This window comes from Aegilops tauschii, chromosome 2, assembly GCF_002575655.3.
Source record: "Aegilops tauschii subsp. strangulata cultivar AL8/78 chromosome 2, Aet v6.0, whole genome shotgun sequence".
NCBI lineage: Eukaryota > Viridiplantae > Streptophyta > Magnoliopsida > Poales > Poaceae > Aegilops > Aegilops tauschii.
In genome coordinates, this window is record NC_053036.3 from 431,098,453 (window position 1) to 431,114,757 (window position 16,305).

Genomic DNA, 16,305 nt, shown 5'->3' on the forward strand with positions numbered 1-16,305 from the left:
TTCTTCAGTCTTCACATGCTCAATAGAAATGTCGCCCTTCAATACATGATCACGAAGAAAATGATGACGAATCTGAATGTGCTTTGTCTTCGAGTGCTGAACTGGGTTATGAGCAATCTTGATGGCACTCTCATTGTCACAATAGAGAGGCACATTCTTCACATTGACGCCGTAGTCCTTGAGAGTTTGCTTCATCCATAGCAGTTGAGCACAGCAAGAACCAGCAGCAATGTACTCAGCTTCAGCAGTAGACAGTGATACGCAGTTCTGTTTCTTCGAGGACCAACAGACCAAAGATCGTCCAAGGAAATGGCATGTGCCTGATGTTGACTTGCGGTCCACGCGATCACTAGCATAGTCAGAGTCTGAATATCCAATGAGATCAAAAGCCGAGCCCTTGGGGTACCATAATCCAAGTGTTGGTGTGTGAGCTAGATATCGAAGAATATGCTTCACAACCTTATGGTGTGATTCCTTCGGTGTAGCTTGAAATTGGGCACACATGCAAACACTAAGCATAATATCCGGCCTAGATGCACATAAGTACAATAATGAACCAATCATGGAGCGGTATACCTTTTGATCGAAGTCAATACCATTTTCATCAGTGCATAGATGGCCATTGGTGGGCATAGGAATTTTGACCCCTTTGCAATCTTGCATGCCGAATTTCCTCAGTACATCCTTGAGGTATTTCTCCTGAGATATGAATATGCCATTGCGCTGTTGACGAATTTGAAGCCTAAGAAGAATTTCAATTCTCCCATCATAGACATTTCATATTCCTCCCTCGTCATATAACCAAATTCGTCAGTGTAACGTTGGTTAGTACAGCCAAATATGATATCATCAACATAAATTTGGCACACAAACAATTCACCATCATAAGATTTAGTGAAAAGAGTTGGGTCAAGTGAACCGGGTTTGAAGCCTTTCTTCATGAGGAATTCCTTCAAAGTATCATACCACGCCCGAGGGGCCTGCTTGAGGCCATAGAGGGCCTTATTGAGTCTGAAGACTTTGTCGGGATGCTTTGGATCTTCAAAACCTGGGGGTTGATCAACATATACTTCTTCCTCAAGCTTACCATTGAGGAATGCACTTTTCACATCCATTTAATATAAGGTGATATCATGATGGTTAGCATAAGCAAGTAATATGCGAATAGCCTCAAGTCTAGCAACAGGTGAAAAAGTTTCATCGAAATCAATTACTTCAACCTGTGTGTAGCCTTGAGCAACAAGCCGTGCCTTATTCCTCACCACAAGGCCATTTTCGCCTTGCTTGTTGCGGTAGAACCACTTTGTGCCAATGATATTGTGCTTGCGAGGATCTGGACATTTGACCAATTCCCAGACGTTGTTGAGCTCGAACTGATGTAATTCTTCTTGCATAGCTTGAATCCACTCAGGCTCCAGAAATGCTTCATCTACCTTAGTGGGCTCTGTGATAGAGACGAAAGCAAAGTGCCCACAAAAGTTAGACAAATGTGAAGCTTTTGAGCGTGTGAGAGGACCTGGAATGTAGATGTCGCTGATGATTTTCTCAATTTGCACTTCGTTTGCAACGCGAGGATGAGCGGGTTGTCGTTGAGGAATTTGATCAGCATTTTCTTCAGCACCATTTTCTTCAGGTGCATCAGCATGATGTTCTTCATGTTCTGGAATGATTTCTTCAACAGAGTCTTCGGTAGGAATGACATCGTCAGTAGCCTTGAACTTGATAGTTTCCTCAGGTGACTGTTCATCTAACACAGAAGGTAGGTGCTCTCTTTGCGAGCCATTAGTTTCATCAAACCGCACATCTACAGTTTCAACAACTTTGTGGAGAATGTTGTTGAAGACTCTGTAGGTGTGCGAGTCCTTTCCGTAACCAAGCATAAAACCCTCATGTGCTTCCGGTGCAAATTTAGAACTATGATGAGGATCTCTAATCCAACATTTAGCACCGAAGACTTTGAAATAACTCACATTGGGTTTCTTGTCAGTGAGGAGTTCATAAGCAGTCTTCTTGAAGAATTTGTGAAGATATACCATGTTGATGATGTGGCACGCAATATCAATTGCCTCAATCCAGAAACGACGAGGCGTCTTGTATTCATCAAGCATAGTGCGAGCCATCTCAACAAGAGTCCTGTTCTTGCGCTCCACGACGCCATTCTGCTGAGGAGTATAAGGGGCAGATAACTCATGAGTAATACCAAGTTCATCAAGATAGTCATCAAGACCAGAATTCTTGAACTCAGTTCCATTGTCACTTCTGATGTGCTTAATCTTCCCACCAAAGTTGGTTGAAGCCCTCGAGGAAAATCGTTTGAAGACTTTGCTACCTCTTGAGCACTGCGTTGGTTTTCCCTTGAAGAGGAAAGGGTGATGCAGCAAAGTAGCGTAAGTATGTCCCTCAGTTTTTGAGAACCAAGGTATCAATCCAGTAGGAGGCTACGCGCGAGTCCCTCACACCTACACAAAACAAATAAATCCTCGCAACCAACGCGATAAGGGGTTGTCAATCCCTACACGGTCACTTACGAGAGTGAGATCTGATAGATATGATAAGATAATATTTTTGGTATTTTTGTGATAAAGATGCAAAGTATAATAAAAGCAAAGTAAAAGGCAACGGAAATAACTAAGTGTTGGAAGATTAATATGATGAAGATAGACCCGGGGGGGCATAGGTTTCACTAGTGGCTTCTCTCATGAGCATAAGTATTTTACGGTGGGTGAACAAATTACTATTGAGAAATTGACAGAATTGGGCATAGTTATGAGAATATCTAGGTATGATCATGTATATAGGCATCACGTCCAAGACAAGTAGACCGACTCCTGCCTGCATCTACTACTATTACTCCACACATCGACCGCTATCCAGCATGCATCTAGAGTATTAAGTTCATAAGAACAGAGTAACGCCTTAAGCAAGATGACATGATGTAGAGGGATAAATTCATGCAATATGATAAAAAACTCATCTTGTTATCCTCGATGGCAACAATACTATACGTGCCTTGCTGCCCCTACTGTCACTGGGAAAGGATAGCGCAAGATTGAACCCAAAGCTAAGCACTTCTCCCATTGCAAGAAAGATCAATGTAGTAGGCCAAACCAAACTGATAATTCAAAGAGACTTGCAAAGATAACCAATCATACATAAAAGAATTCAGAGAAGATTCAAATATTTTTCATAGATAAACTTGATCATAAACCCACAATTCATCGGTCTCAACAAACACACCGCAAAAGAAGATTACATCGAATAGATCTCCACGAGAGAGGGGGAGAACATTGTATTGAGATCCAAAAAGAGAGAAGAAGCCATCTAGCTAATAACTATGGACCCGAAGGTCTGAGGTAAACTACTCACACTTCATCGGAGAGGCTATGGTGTTGATGTAGAAGCCCTCTGTGATGGATGCCCCCTCCGGCGGAGCTCCGGAACAGGCCCCAAGATGGGATCTCGTGGGTACAGAAGGTTGCGGCGGTGGAATTAGGTTTTCGTGGATGCTTCTGTTGGTTTGGGGGTACGTAGGTATATATAGGAGGAAGGAGTACGTCGGTGGAGCAACATGGGGCCCAAGAGGGTGGAGGGCGCGCCCAGGGGGGTAGGCGTGCCCCCTACCTCGTGGCTTCCTAGAAGCTTCTCTTATGTTGGGTCCAAGTCTCCTGGATCATGTTCGTTCCGAAAATCACGTTCCCGAAGGTTTCATTCCGTTTGGACTCCGTTTGATATTCTTTTTCTACGAAACTCTGAAATAGGCAAAAAAACAGCAATTCTGGGCTGGGCCTTCGGTTAATAGGTTAGTCCCAAAAATAATATAAAAGTGAATAATAAAGCCCAATAATGTCCAAAACAGAAGATAATATAGCATGGAGCAATCAAAAATTATAGATACGTTGGAGACGTATCCAGCATCCCCAAGCTTAATTCCTGCTCGTCCTCGAGTAGGTAAATGATAAAAACAGAATTTTTGATGCGGAGTGCTACTTGGCATTATTTCAATGTAATTCTTCTTAATTGTGGTATGAATATTCAGATCCGAAAGATTCAAGATAAAAGTTCATATTGACATAAAAATAATAATACTTCAAGCATACTAACTAAGTAATTATGTCCTCGCAAAATAACATGGCCAAAGAAAGTTCATCTCTACAAAATCATATAGTTTAGTCATGCTCCATTTTCGTCACACAAGAATGCTCTCATCATGCACAACCCCGATGACAAGCCAAGCAATTGTTTCATACTTTAGTAATCTCAAACTTTTTCAATCTTCACGCAATACATGAGCGCGAGCCATGGACATAGCACTATGGGTGGAATAGAATATGATGATGGGGGTCATGTGGAGAAGACAAAAAAGGAGAAAGTCTCACATCAACGAGGCTAATCAATGAGCTATGGAGATGCCCATCGATTGATGTTAATGCAAGGAGTAGGGATTGCCATGCAACGGATGCACTAGAGCTATAAATATATGAAAGCTCAACAAAAGAAACTAAGTGGGTGTGCATCCAACTTGCTTGCTCACGAAGACCTAGGGCACTTGAGGAGGCCCATTGTTGGAATATACAAGCCAAGTTCTATAATGAAAAATTCCCACTAGTATATGCAAGTGACAAAACAAGAGACTCCCTATCATGAAGATTTTGGTGCTACTTTGAAGCACTAGTGTGGTAAAAGGATAGTAACATTGTCCCTTCTCTCTTTTTCTCTCATTTTTTTTGGGCCTTCTCTTTTTTTATGGCATTTCTCTCTCTCTTTTTTATTCCTCATTGGGACAATGCTCTAAAAAATGATGATCATCACACTTCTATTTATTTACAACTCAATGATTACAACTCGATACTAGAACAAAGTATGACTCTATATGAATGCCTCCGGCGGTGTACCGGGATATGCAATGAACCAAGAGTGACATGTATGAAAGAATTATGAACGGTGGCTTTGCCACAAATACTATGTCAACTACATGATCATGCAAAGCAATATGACAATGATGAATGTGTCATGATAAACGGAATGGTGGAAAGTTGCATGGCAATATATGTCGGAATGGCTATGGAAATGCCATAATAGGTAGGTATGGTTGCTGTTTTGAGGAAGATATAAGGAGGTTTATGTGTGAAAGAGCGTATCATATCACGGGGTTTGGATGCACCGGCGAAGTTTGCACCAACTCTCAATGTGATAAAGGGCAATGCACGGTACCGAAGAGGCTAGCAATGATGGAAGGGTGAGAGTGCGTATAATCCATGGACTCAACATTGGTCATAAAGAACTCACATACTTATTGCAAAAATCTACAAGTCATCAAAAACCAAGCACTACGCGCATGCTCCTAGGGGGATAGATTGGTAGGAAAAGACCATCGCTCGTCCCCGACCGCCACTCATAAGGAGGACAATCAAAGAATACCTCATGTTTCAAATTTGTTACATAACGTTTACCATACGTGCATGCTACGGGACTTGCAAACTTCAACACAAGTATTTCTCAAATTCACAACTACTCAGCTAGCACAACTTTAATATCACTACCTCCATATCTCAAAACAATCGTCAAGCATCAAACTTCTCTTAGTATTCAACACACTCATAAGAAAGTTTTTATTATCTTGAATACCTAGCATATTAGGATTTTTTAAGAAAATTACCATGCTATTTAAGACTCTCAAAATAATCTAAGTGAAGCATGAGAGATCAATAGTTTCTATAAAACAAATCCACCACCGTGTTCTAAAAGATATAAGTGAAGTACTAGAGCAAAAACTATATAACTCAAAAGATATAAGTGAAGCCCATAGAGTATTCTAATAATTTCCGAATCATGTGTGTATCTCTCAAAAAGATGTGTACAGCAAAGATGATTGTGGCAAACTAAAAAGCAAAGACTCAAATCATACAATACGCTCCAAGCAAAACACATATCATGTGGTGAATAAAAATATAGCTCCAAGTAAAGTTACCGATGGAAGTAGACGAAAGAGGGGATGCCTTCCGGGGCATCCCCAAGCTTTGGCTTTTTGGTGTCCTTAAATTATCTTGGGGGTGCCATGGGCATCCCCAAGCTTAGGCTCTTTCCACTCCTTGTTCCATAATCCATCAAATCTTTCACCCAAAACTTGAAAACTTCACAACACAAAACTCAGCAGAAAATCTCGTGAGCTCCGTTAGCGAAAGAAAACACAAGACCACTTCAAGGTACTGTAATGAACTCATTCTTTATTTATATTGGTGTTAACCTACTGTATTCCAACTTCTCTATGGTTTATAAACTATTTTACCAGCCATAGATTCATCAAAATAAGCAAACAACACACGAAAATCAGAATCTGTCAAAAACAGAACAGTCAGTAGTAATCTGTAACTAACGCAAACTTCTGGAACTCCAAAATATCAGCCAAAATAGGACGACCTAGGCAATTTGTTTATTGATCAGCAGCAATTGTAATCAGTATTTTATCACGTTCTGGTGATTTTTAACAATTATTTTCGTGAACAGAAAGTTTCTGGAATTTTCTGCAAGATCAAATAACTATCATCCAAGAAGATCCTATAGGTTTAACTTGGCACAAACACTAATTAAAACATAAGAACACATCTAACCAGAGTCTAGATCAAATATTTATTGAATAACAGCAAGGAAAAATATTGGGTTGTCTCCCAACAAGCGCTTTTCTTTAAAGCCTTATTAGCTAGGCATTGAGATTTCAATGATGCTCACATGAAAGACAAGAATTGAAGAACAAAGAGAGCATCATATAGCATGTGACAAACACATCTAAGTCTAACATACTTCCTATGCATAGGCATCTTATAGGCAAACAAATTATCAAGGCAAGCAAAAACTAGAAACAATAGCAATCTCAACATAACGAGAGGTAATATAGTAACATGAAAATTTCTACAACCATATTTTCCTCTCTCATAATAATTACATGTGGGATCATAAGCAAGTTCAACAAAATAGCTTTCACATAAAATATTTTCAACACGATCCACATGCATGCAAAGTTGACACTCTTCCGAAATAGTGGGATTAACATGAACTAAAGTCATGACCTCTCCAAACCCACTTTAATCAAAAATTTCATAAGATTGAATATTCTCCAAATATGTGGGATATAAAGTTGACACTCTTCCAAACCCACTTTCAATATTATTTAAAACAATATTATCAATCTCATATTCATCATGGGGATTGAATAAATTTTCAAGATCATAAGAAGAATCACCGCAATCATGATCATTGCAACAAGTAGTAGACATAGCAAAACTAGCATCCCCAAGCTTAGGGTTTTGCATATTATTAGCACAATTGACATTAATAGAATTTATAATAAAATCATTGCAATCATGCTTTTTATTCAAAGATCTATCGTGAATCACTTCATAAAGCACTTCATCACAATTTTCAGATTCACGGATTTCAAGCAAAACCTTATAAAGATAATCTAGTGCATCCAAATCACTAGGAATTGGTTCATCATAATTGGATCTCTTAAAAAGATTGGCAAACAGATGAGGATCCATAGATATTATCTTCTCTGTTTAGGAATAAATACTCAACTATTTCAACCAAACGAGCAAAGTAAGACATCAAGCAAATGAAAAGATGAAAGGAAAAAAGGGCGAATAAAACGGCAAGGGTGAAATGGGGGAGAGGAAAACGAGAGGCAAATGGCAAATAATGTAATGCGGGAGATAAGGGTTTGTGATGGGTACTTGGTATGTTGACTTTTGCGTAGACCTCCCCGGCAACGGCGCCAGAAATCCTTCTTGCTACCTCTTAAGCACTGCGCTGGTTTTCCCTTGAAGAGGAAAGGGTGATGCAGCAAAGTAGCGTAAGTATTTCCCTCGGTTTTTGAGAACCAAGGTATAAATCCAGTAGGAGGCTATGCGCGAGTCCCTCGCACCTACACAAAACAAATAAATCCTCGCAACCAACGCGATAAGGGGTTGTCAATCCCTACACGATCACTTACAAGAGTGAGATCTGATAGATATGATAAGATAATATTTTTGGTATTTTTGTGATAAAGATGCAAAGTAAAATAAAAGCAAAGTAAAAGGCAACGGAAATAACTAAGTGTTGGAAGATTAATATGATGAAGATAGACCCGGGGGCCATAGGTTTCACTAGTGGCTTCTCTCATGAGCATAAGTATTTTACGGTGGGTGAACAAATTACTGTTGAGCAATTGACAGAATTGAGCATAGTTATGAGAATATCTAGGTATGATCATGTATATAGGCATCACGTCCGAGACAAGTAGACCGACTCCTGCCTGCATCTACTACTATTACTCCACACATCGACCGCTATCCAGCATGCATCTAGAGTATTAAGTTCATAAGAACAGAGTAACGCCTTAAGCAAGATGACATGATGTAGAGGGATAAATTCATGCAATATGATAAAAAAAACCATCTTGTTATCCTCGATGGCAACAATACTATACGTGCCTTGCTGCCCATACTGTCATTGGGAAAGGATAGCGCAAGATTGAACCCAAAGCTAAGCACTTCTCCCATTGCAAGAAAGATCAATCTAGTAGGCCAAACCAAACTGATAATTCGAAGAGACTTGCAAAGATAACCAATCATACATAAAAGAATTCAGAGAAGATTCAAATATTGTTCATAGATAAACTTGATCATAAACCCATAATTCATCGGTCTCAACAAACACACCGCAAAAGAAGATTACATCAAATAGATCTCCACGAGAGAGGGGGAGAACATTGTATGGAGATCCAAAAAGAGAGAAGAAGCCATCTAGCTAATAACTATGGACCCGAAGGTCTGAGGTAAACTACTCACACTTCATCGGAGAGGCTATGGTGTTGATGTAGAAGCCCTCTGTGATGGATGCCCCCTCCGGCGGACCTCCGGAACAGGCCCCAAGATGGGATCTCGTGGGTACAGAAGGTTGCGGCGGTGGTATTAGGTTTTCGTGGATGCTTCTGTTGGTTTGGGGGTACGTAGGTATATATAGGAGGAAGGAGTACGTCGGTGGAGCAACATGGGGCCCACGAGGGTGGAGTGCGCGCCCAGGGGGGTAGGCGTGCCCCCTACCTCATGGCTTCCTAGAAGCTTCTCTTACGTTGGGTCCAAGTCTCCTGGATCATGTTCGTTCCGAAAATCACGTTCCCGAAGGTATCATTCCGTTTGGACTCCGTTTGATATTCTTTTTCTGCGAAACTCTGAAATAGGCAAAAAACAGCAATTCTAGGCTGGGCCTCCGGTTAATAGGTTAGTCCCAAAAAGAATATAAAAGTGAATAATAAAGCCCAATAATGTCCGAAACAGAAGATAATATAGCATGGAGCAATCAAAAATTATAGATACGTTGGAGACATATCAGACTTCCTGCACCTCATGTTTGTAAGTGACAATATGCACCCATGTGTAACGAGAGTAATCATCAATAATAACAAAGCCATATAGAGAAGCATCATTTGTAACTGCAGAATAATGATTAGGACCAAAAAGATCAATGTGAAGCAATTCAAATGGTCGAGTGGTAGTCATGATTGTCTTCGCTGGATGCTTGGCCTTGGTCATCTTTCCAGCTTCACAGGCTCCGCACAAGTGATCCTTGAGGAATTTAACATTCTCAATGCCAATGACATGCTTCTTCTTCACGAGCGTGTGCAAATTCCTCATGCCAGCATGACCAAGTCGTCGATGCCATAGCCAACCTTCTGAAGCTTTTGCAAGTAGACATACAGCTGGTTGAGGTCCTGTAGAGAAATCAACAATATACAAATCTCCTCTCCTAAAGCCTTCGAAGACTTTGGAATTGTCAGCTTCCATGATCACAACACAACGATACTTGCCAAAGATAACAACCATATCAAGATCACAAAGCATTGACACAGACATGAGGTTGTATCCTAAGGACCCGACAAGCATGAATTTGTCCATGTGTCGATCCTTTGAGATCGCAACCTTACCTAGACCCAATACCTGACTTTTGCCTTTGTCAGCGAAGATGATATGCTTCAGATGCGATGGAGATAAGGGAACATCCATCAATAGATTCTTGTCACCAGTCATGTGATTTGTACATCCACTATCGAGGACCCACTCATTGGCTTTGGGTTGATCATCCTGCAGATGAATTAGTGCAGCTTACGAACTCATATACTTCATCAGTGAAGAATATGATATCAAATTCATCAGATCAATTTCATCAAGCAATAGAACAGATAAAGCAGTATTAGGACATGAGAAATGAAGATTCATTTCTTCATGATTAGCCTGCGTCCTTTCAGGCAAATTCAGGTCTCCAGCAAATTCTTCACACATTTAAGTTCGTCTGGAGACCCGACCCTGCATAAGAGATTAGTTCTTTTTCTTCACCACCCACATCTGAAGGGGTGGCAAAGAGTTCATCACTCTGCGAGCTCCATATGAGAAAGGTGGCATAGAAGCCAGTCCACTTCGTTTCACATAAGAGGAGTTAGGGTAAGCATATGAATAGGCAGAGAAATTCTTCGAGGACTTATGAACATAATGGTTAGAAGAATAATGCTCATATTCATAGCCCTTAAATCTTCCCTGCGAAACAGAAGTATTAGGACGATGATGTTCATATGAGGACTTTGATCCAAGTGAGGAATTTGGTCCGTATGAGGACTTGGATCCATATGAAGAATTTGGTCTATATGAAGAATTTGATCTGGGGTTCCTATTCTTCACAGGTGGTGTCATGAGGACATTCACCTGAAGACTTTCAAGGAACCTTTTGGGAACCCAGATTTTCTTCATAGGGGAACCGTTCCTGCAGTTAGTGCCAACATATCTAGCAAATACTTCACCATTCTGATTTTTGAACAATTTATAGTTGGAGTCAAATGACTCGTCAGCAGAATGAGGAGATTCACATGTAAAGCCAGATAAAGTGGATGGATCTACTGGAGGTCCCTTTACAGCAACCCATGAGGATTTGGGATACTGCTCAGGCTTCCAGTATGTCCCATCAGCATTGAGTTTCCTCTCAAAGGCAATACCCTCTTTCCTAGGGTTCCTGTTGAGGATCTACTTTTTAAGCACATCACAAAGAATCGATGCCCTTTGAGGCTTTTGTACATGCCTGTCATGTACAATTCCTTCAACCCTGCATCATCAGTGATACTAGCAATGTCCTCAGATGAGGAATTAGTGATAGCAGAGACAGGTGAAGGATTTGTAACATTAGATGCATTTGAACATTCAGGTGAAGAATTAGCAGATTCACGTTCAATGCACTTCAAACATGGAGGAACAAATTCTTCCTGAGCAACGCTGATTTGTTGAGCAAGTAACGAATCGCGCTCCTTCTGAAGATCTTCATAACTCACCCTTAGTTTTTCAAGATCTTGCTTTCTTTGAAGAAATTCATATGAAAGCTTCTCATGATCAGATAAGAGAGTGTTATGATGACTTTGAAGGTTGTCAAACTTAGACTGAAGTCTCTGGAGATTTTCAGTCAAGGTTTTAGTGCGATCCATTTCTTCACCCAACATATCATCACATTTGCCTAGCATGTTTTGAACCTTTTCAAAAGCCTTTTGTTGTTTCACAACAATTTTAGCAAGTTTAGAGTAGCTAGGCTTAAGGTTTTCATTAGATTCATCCTCACTTGATTCAGAGGAGGGGTATTTGAGTACCTTGGCACCCTTTGCCATGAAGCAATAGGTGGGAGCGTAGTCATCATTGCCTTCATCAGCCTTGTTGGTGAAGCCATTTTCTTCGGAGTTGAAGATGGACTTGCTGACGAATGCAGTAGCGAGAGCTAGGCTCGCCACACCAGACTCGGACTCCTCAGATGCCTCCTCTTCCTCATGTTCCTCAGATTCAGCCTCAGAGTCCATTTCCTTGCCAATGAATGCCCGAGCCTTCTTAGAGCTGCTCTTCTTGTGAGATGAAGACTTCGAGGATTTTGATGATGAAGACTTTGAAGATTTCTTCTTTGAGTCATCAGAACTGTAATCCTTGTATTTCTTCTTCTTTGATTCCTTTTCCCACTGAGGACAATCTTGAATGTAGTGACCAGGTTTCTTGCATTTGTGGCATAGCCTCTTCTTGTAGTCACTGGATGAGGAATCATTGCTCCTTGAGGATTTTCCAAAACGACCACGTCTTGAGAACTTCTGGAATTTCTTCATGAGCAGTGCTAGCTCCTAGCTCAGTTCTTCAGGATCACCAAGGCTACTACCAGAATCTTCATCTTCAGATTCAGAGACCTTGGCCTTCAGGGCACGTGATCTACCATAGCTCGAACCATATAGATCTCTCTTCTCAGCAAGCTGGAACTCATGAGTGTTTAGCCTCTCGAGGATATCGGCGGGATCAAGTGACTTGTAATCTCCACGTTCTTGTATCATCAGTGCTAGAGTATCAAATGAAGAATCAAGCGATCTCAGCAATTTCTTCACCACCTCATGGTCGGTGATGTCAGTGGCACCAAGTGCTTGAAGCTCATTTGAGATGTCAGTGAGGCGATCGAAGGTTTGCTGAACATTTTCATTGTCAAGTCTTTTGAAGCGGTTGAAGAGATTACGAAGAACGTCAACTCGAGAGTCATGTTGTGTTGAGACTCCTTCGTTGACCTTGGACAGCCTATCCCAGATAAGCTTAGCAGTTTCCAAAGCACTCACTCTTCCATACTGCCCTTTGCTCAGATGGCCACATATGATGTTCTTCACTTGGGAATCGAGTTGCTTGAATCTCTTCACATCAGCAGCGTTCACAGAAGGTGTGACTGAGGGAACACCATTTTCCACAACATACCAGAGATCGTTATCAATTGCCTCAAGATGCATTCGCATCTTATTCTTCCAGTAGGGGTAATCCGTCCCATCGAAGGTAGGACACCCAACAGAGACCTTGATCATACCTGCAGTCGATATAACTAAAACTCCAAGCGGTTCAACCAAAATCACACAGAACAAGGGAGTACCTTGCTCTGATACCAAAAGTGCGTTATATCGACTAGAGGGGGGTGAATAAGCGATTTTTATGAATTCTTCACTGAGGAATTTGCGGGTGAGGAAATTCCTAAGCGAAGAACTACTTGCAGCGGAATAAGTACTCAGATGTAAACATAACAGAACACAAGCATGGTCATCATGATGAAATGAAGACAAGCACAGAGTACAGAAAGCATGAACACAGGATAACACAGGATGAAGACAAACAGACTGAAGAAATTGAACTGAGGAAACTGAGAAAGTCTTCAGTCAAAGTCTTCAAATGGATATGAACAAGCACACAACACAGTAATGAGGAAATGAAAGAGTTGAGGAAATAGAACCAGTAGGCTTGGTGAAGATAATGATTTGGTAGACCAGTTCCAACTGTTGTGACAGTTGTACGTCTAGTTAGGGCGACTAGGTATTCAAACCCGAGGACACACAGTCCCGGACACCCAGTCCTGAACACGCAGTCCAGGACACTTAGTCCTCACCGTATTCCCCTTGAGCTAAGGTCACATAGACCTCGCCCAATCACTCGTGGTAAGTCTTCAGGTGACTTCCAAACCTTCACAAACTCGGTCACTCGGCGATCCACAATTTCCTCTTGGATGCTCTAGACCATGACGCCTAACCGTCTGGAAGATGCACAGTCTTCAAAGGTAACAAGCGTCGGATCCACGCAGGATCAATCTCTTCAGTGATGCTCAATCACTTTGGGTTTGTAGGTGTTTGGGTTTGGGTTTCCTCACTTGATGATTTTCGCTCAAAGTCCTCGAAGGATGGGATACTCTCAAATGACAAGTGTCAGTTTCTCTCAGAGCAGCCAACCAGCTAGTGGTTGTAGGGGGCGGCTATTTATAGCCTAGAGAGCAGCCCGACATGATAAGACATAAATGCCCTTCAATGATATGACTGTTAGGTGGGTAGATATTTTGGGACAGCTGGCGCGTAGCACAGCAACGGTCGGAATTTTGAGTATCAAATACCTCAGGGCTATCATGTTCCTCACTGTGTAGGCAATCCGCACTGGCGAATTCCTAACTCCTTAGTCAGAACAAATTCCTCAGAGACCAGAAGCACTTCGTCTCTGTCACTGAAGAATATGACTGAACTGTATGAGATTTCCAATGGCTTAACTCGAAGGGATTTGTAGGTGTAGGATTTTGAGTTGAGCAGCACATGGAAATTTTTCCTTAGTATTTCCTCGACCCCCTTTAACAGTACGGTGTTTCCTATGACTCAAGAAAGAGGAAATGAAACTACGAAAACAAAAGTCTTCACGCTTCATGTTCCTCGAATGAATACCAAGTCTTCAAGGTCACACCAATTTCTTCACTTTCAAAGTCTTCAGTCAAAGAACTTCATTTTTAGGGGTCGACTTTCTCTGTAAATATCAAACTCCTCATATACTTATAGACCTGTGTACACTCATAAACACATTAGTCCCTTAACCTATAAGTCTTCAATACACCAAAATCACTAAGGGGCACTAGATGCACTTACAGAATCCTCATTTCTCACGTCCTCATACTGCTTTATCTGTTTTATTGCTTGATGAAATTGATCTGATGAATTGATATCATATTCTTCACTGATGAAGTATATGAGTTCGTAAGTTGCACTAATTCATCTACAGGATGATCTACCCAAAGCCACTGAGTGGGTCCTTGATAGTGGATGTACTAATCACATGACTGGTGACAAGAATCTATTGATGGACGTTCCTTTATCTCCATCGCATCTGAAGCATATCATCTTCGCTGACAAAGGCAAAAGTCAGGTATTGGGTCTAGGTAAGGTTGCGATCTCAAAGGATCGACACATGGACAAAGTCATGCTTGTCGAGTCCTTAGGATACAACCTCATGTCAGTCTCAATGCTCTGTGATCTTGATATGGTTGTTATCTTTGGCAAGTATCGTTGCGTTGTGATCATGGAAGCTGACAATTCCAAAGTCTTCGAAGGCTTTAGGAGAGGAGATCATTATATTGTTGATTTCTCTACAAGATCACAACCAGCTATATGTCTACTTGCAAAGCTTCAGAAGGCTGGCTATGGCATCGACGACTAGGTCATGCTGGCATGAGGAATTTGCACACGCTCGCGAAGAAGAAGCATGTCATTGGCATTGAGAATGTCAAATTCCTCAAGGATCACTTGTGCGGAGCCTGTGAAGCTGGAAAGATGAGCAAGGCCAAACATCCAGCGAAGACTATCATGACTACCACTCGACCATTTGAATTGCTTCACATGGATCTCTTTGGTCCTAACCATTACTCTGCATTCACTAATGAAGCATCTCTATATGGCTTTGTTATTGTTGATGATTACTCTCGTTACACATGGGTGCATATTGTCAGTTACAAAAGTGAAGTGCAGGTAGTCTTCAAACAATTTTCCTCGAGGGCTTCAACCAACTTTGGTGTGAAGATCAAGCACATCAGAAGTGACAATGGAACTAAGTTCAAGAATACTGGTCTTCATGACTATCTTGATGAACTTGGTATTACACATGAGTTATCTGCTCCTTATACTCCTCAGCAGAATGGCGTCGTGGAGCGCAAGAATAGAACTCTTGTTGAGATGGCTCGCACTATGCTTGATGAATACAAGACGCCTCGTCATTTCCGGATTGAGGCAATTGATACTGTGTGCCACATCATCAACAGGGTATATCTTCACAAATTCTTCAAGAAGACTGCATACGAACTCCTCACTAACAAGAAACCCAATGTGAGTTATTTCAAAGTCTTCGGTGATAAATGTTGGATTAGAGATCCTCATCACAATTCTAAATTTGCACCGAAAGCACATGAAGATTTTATGCTTGGTTATGGAAAGGACTCGCACGCCTACAGAGTCTTCAACAACGTTCATCACAAGGTTGTTGAAACTGTAGATGTGCGGTTCGATGAAACTAATGGCTCGCAAAGAGAGCACCTACCTCCTGTGCTAGATGAAAAATCACCTGAGGAATCCATCAAGTTCAAGGCTACTGAGGATGTCATTCCTACCGAAGAATCTGCTGAAGAAGTCATTCCAGAACGTGAAGAACGTCATGCTGATGCACATGAGGAAAATGGTGCTGAAGAAAATGCTGATCCAATTCCTCGACGACAACCCTCTCATCCTCGCATCGCAAATGAAGTGCAGATTGAAAATCATTAGCGACATCAACATTCCAGGTCCTCTGACACGCTCAAGAGATTCACATTTGTCTAACTTTTATGGGCATTTTGCTTTCGTCTCTATCACAGAGCCCACTAAGGTAAATGAAGCATTTCTGGAGCCTGAGTGGATTCAAGCTATGCAAGAGGAATTACATCAATTCGAGCTCA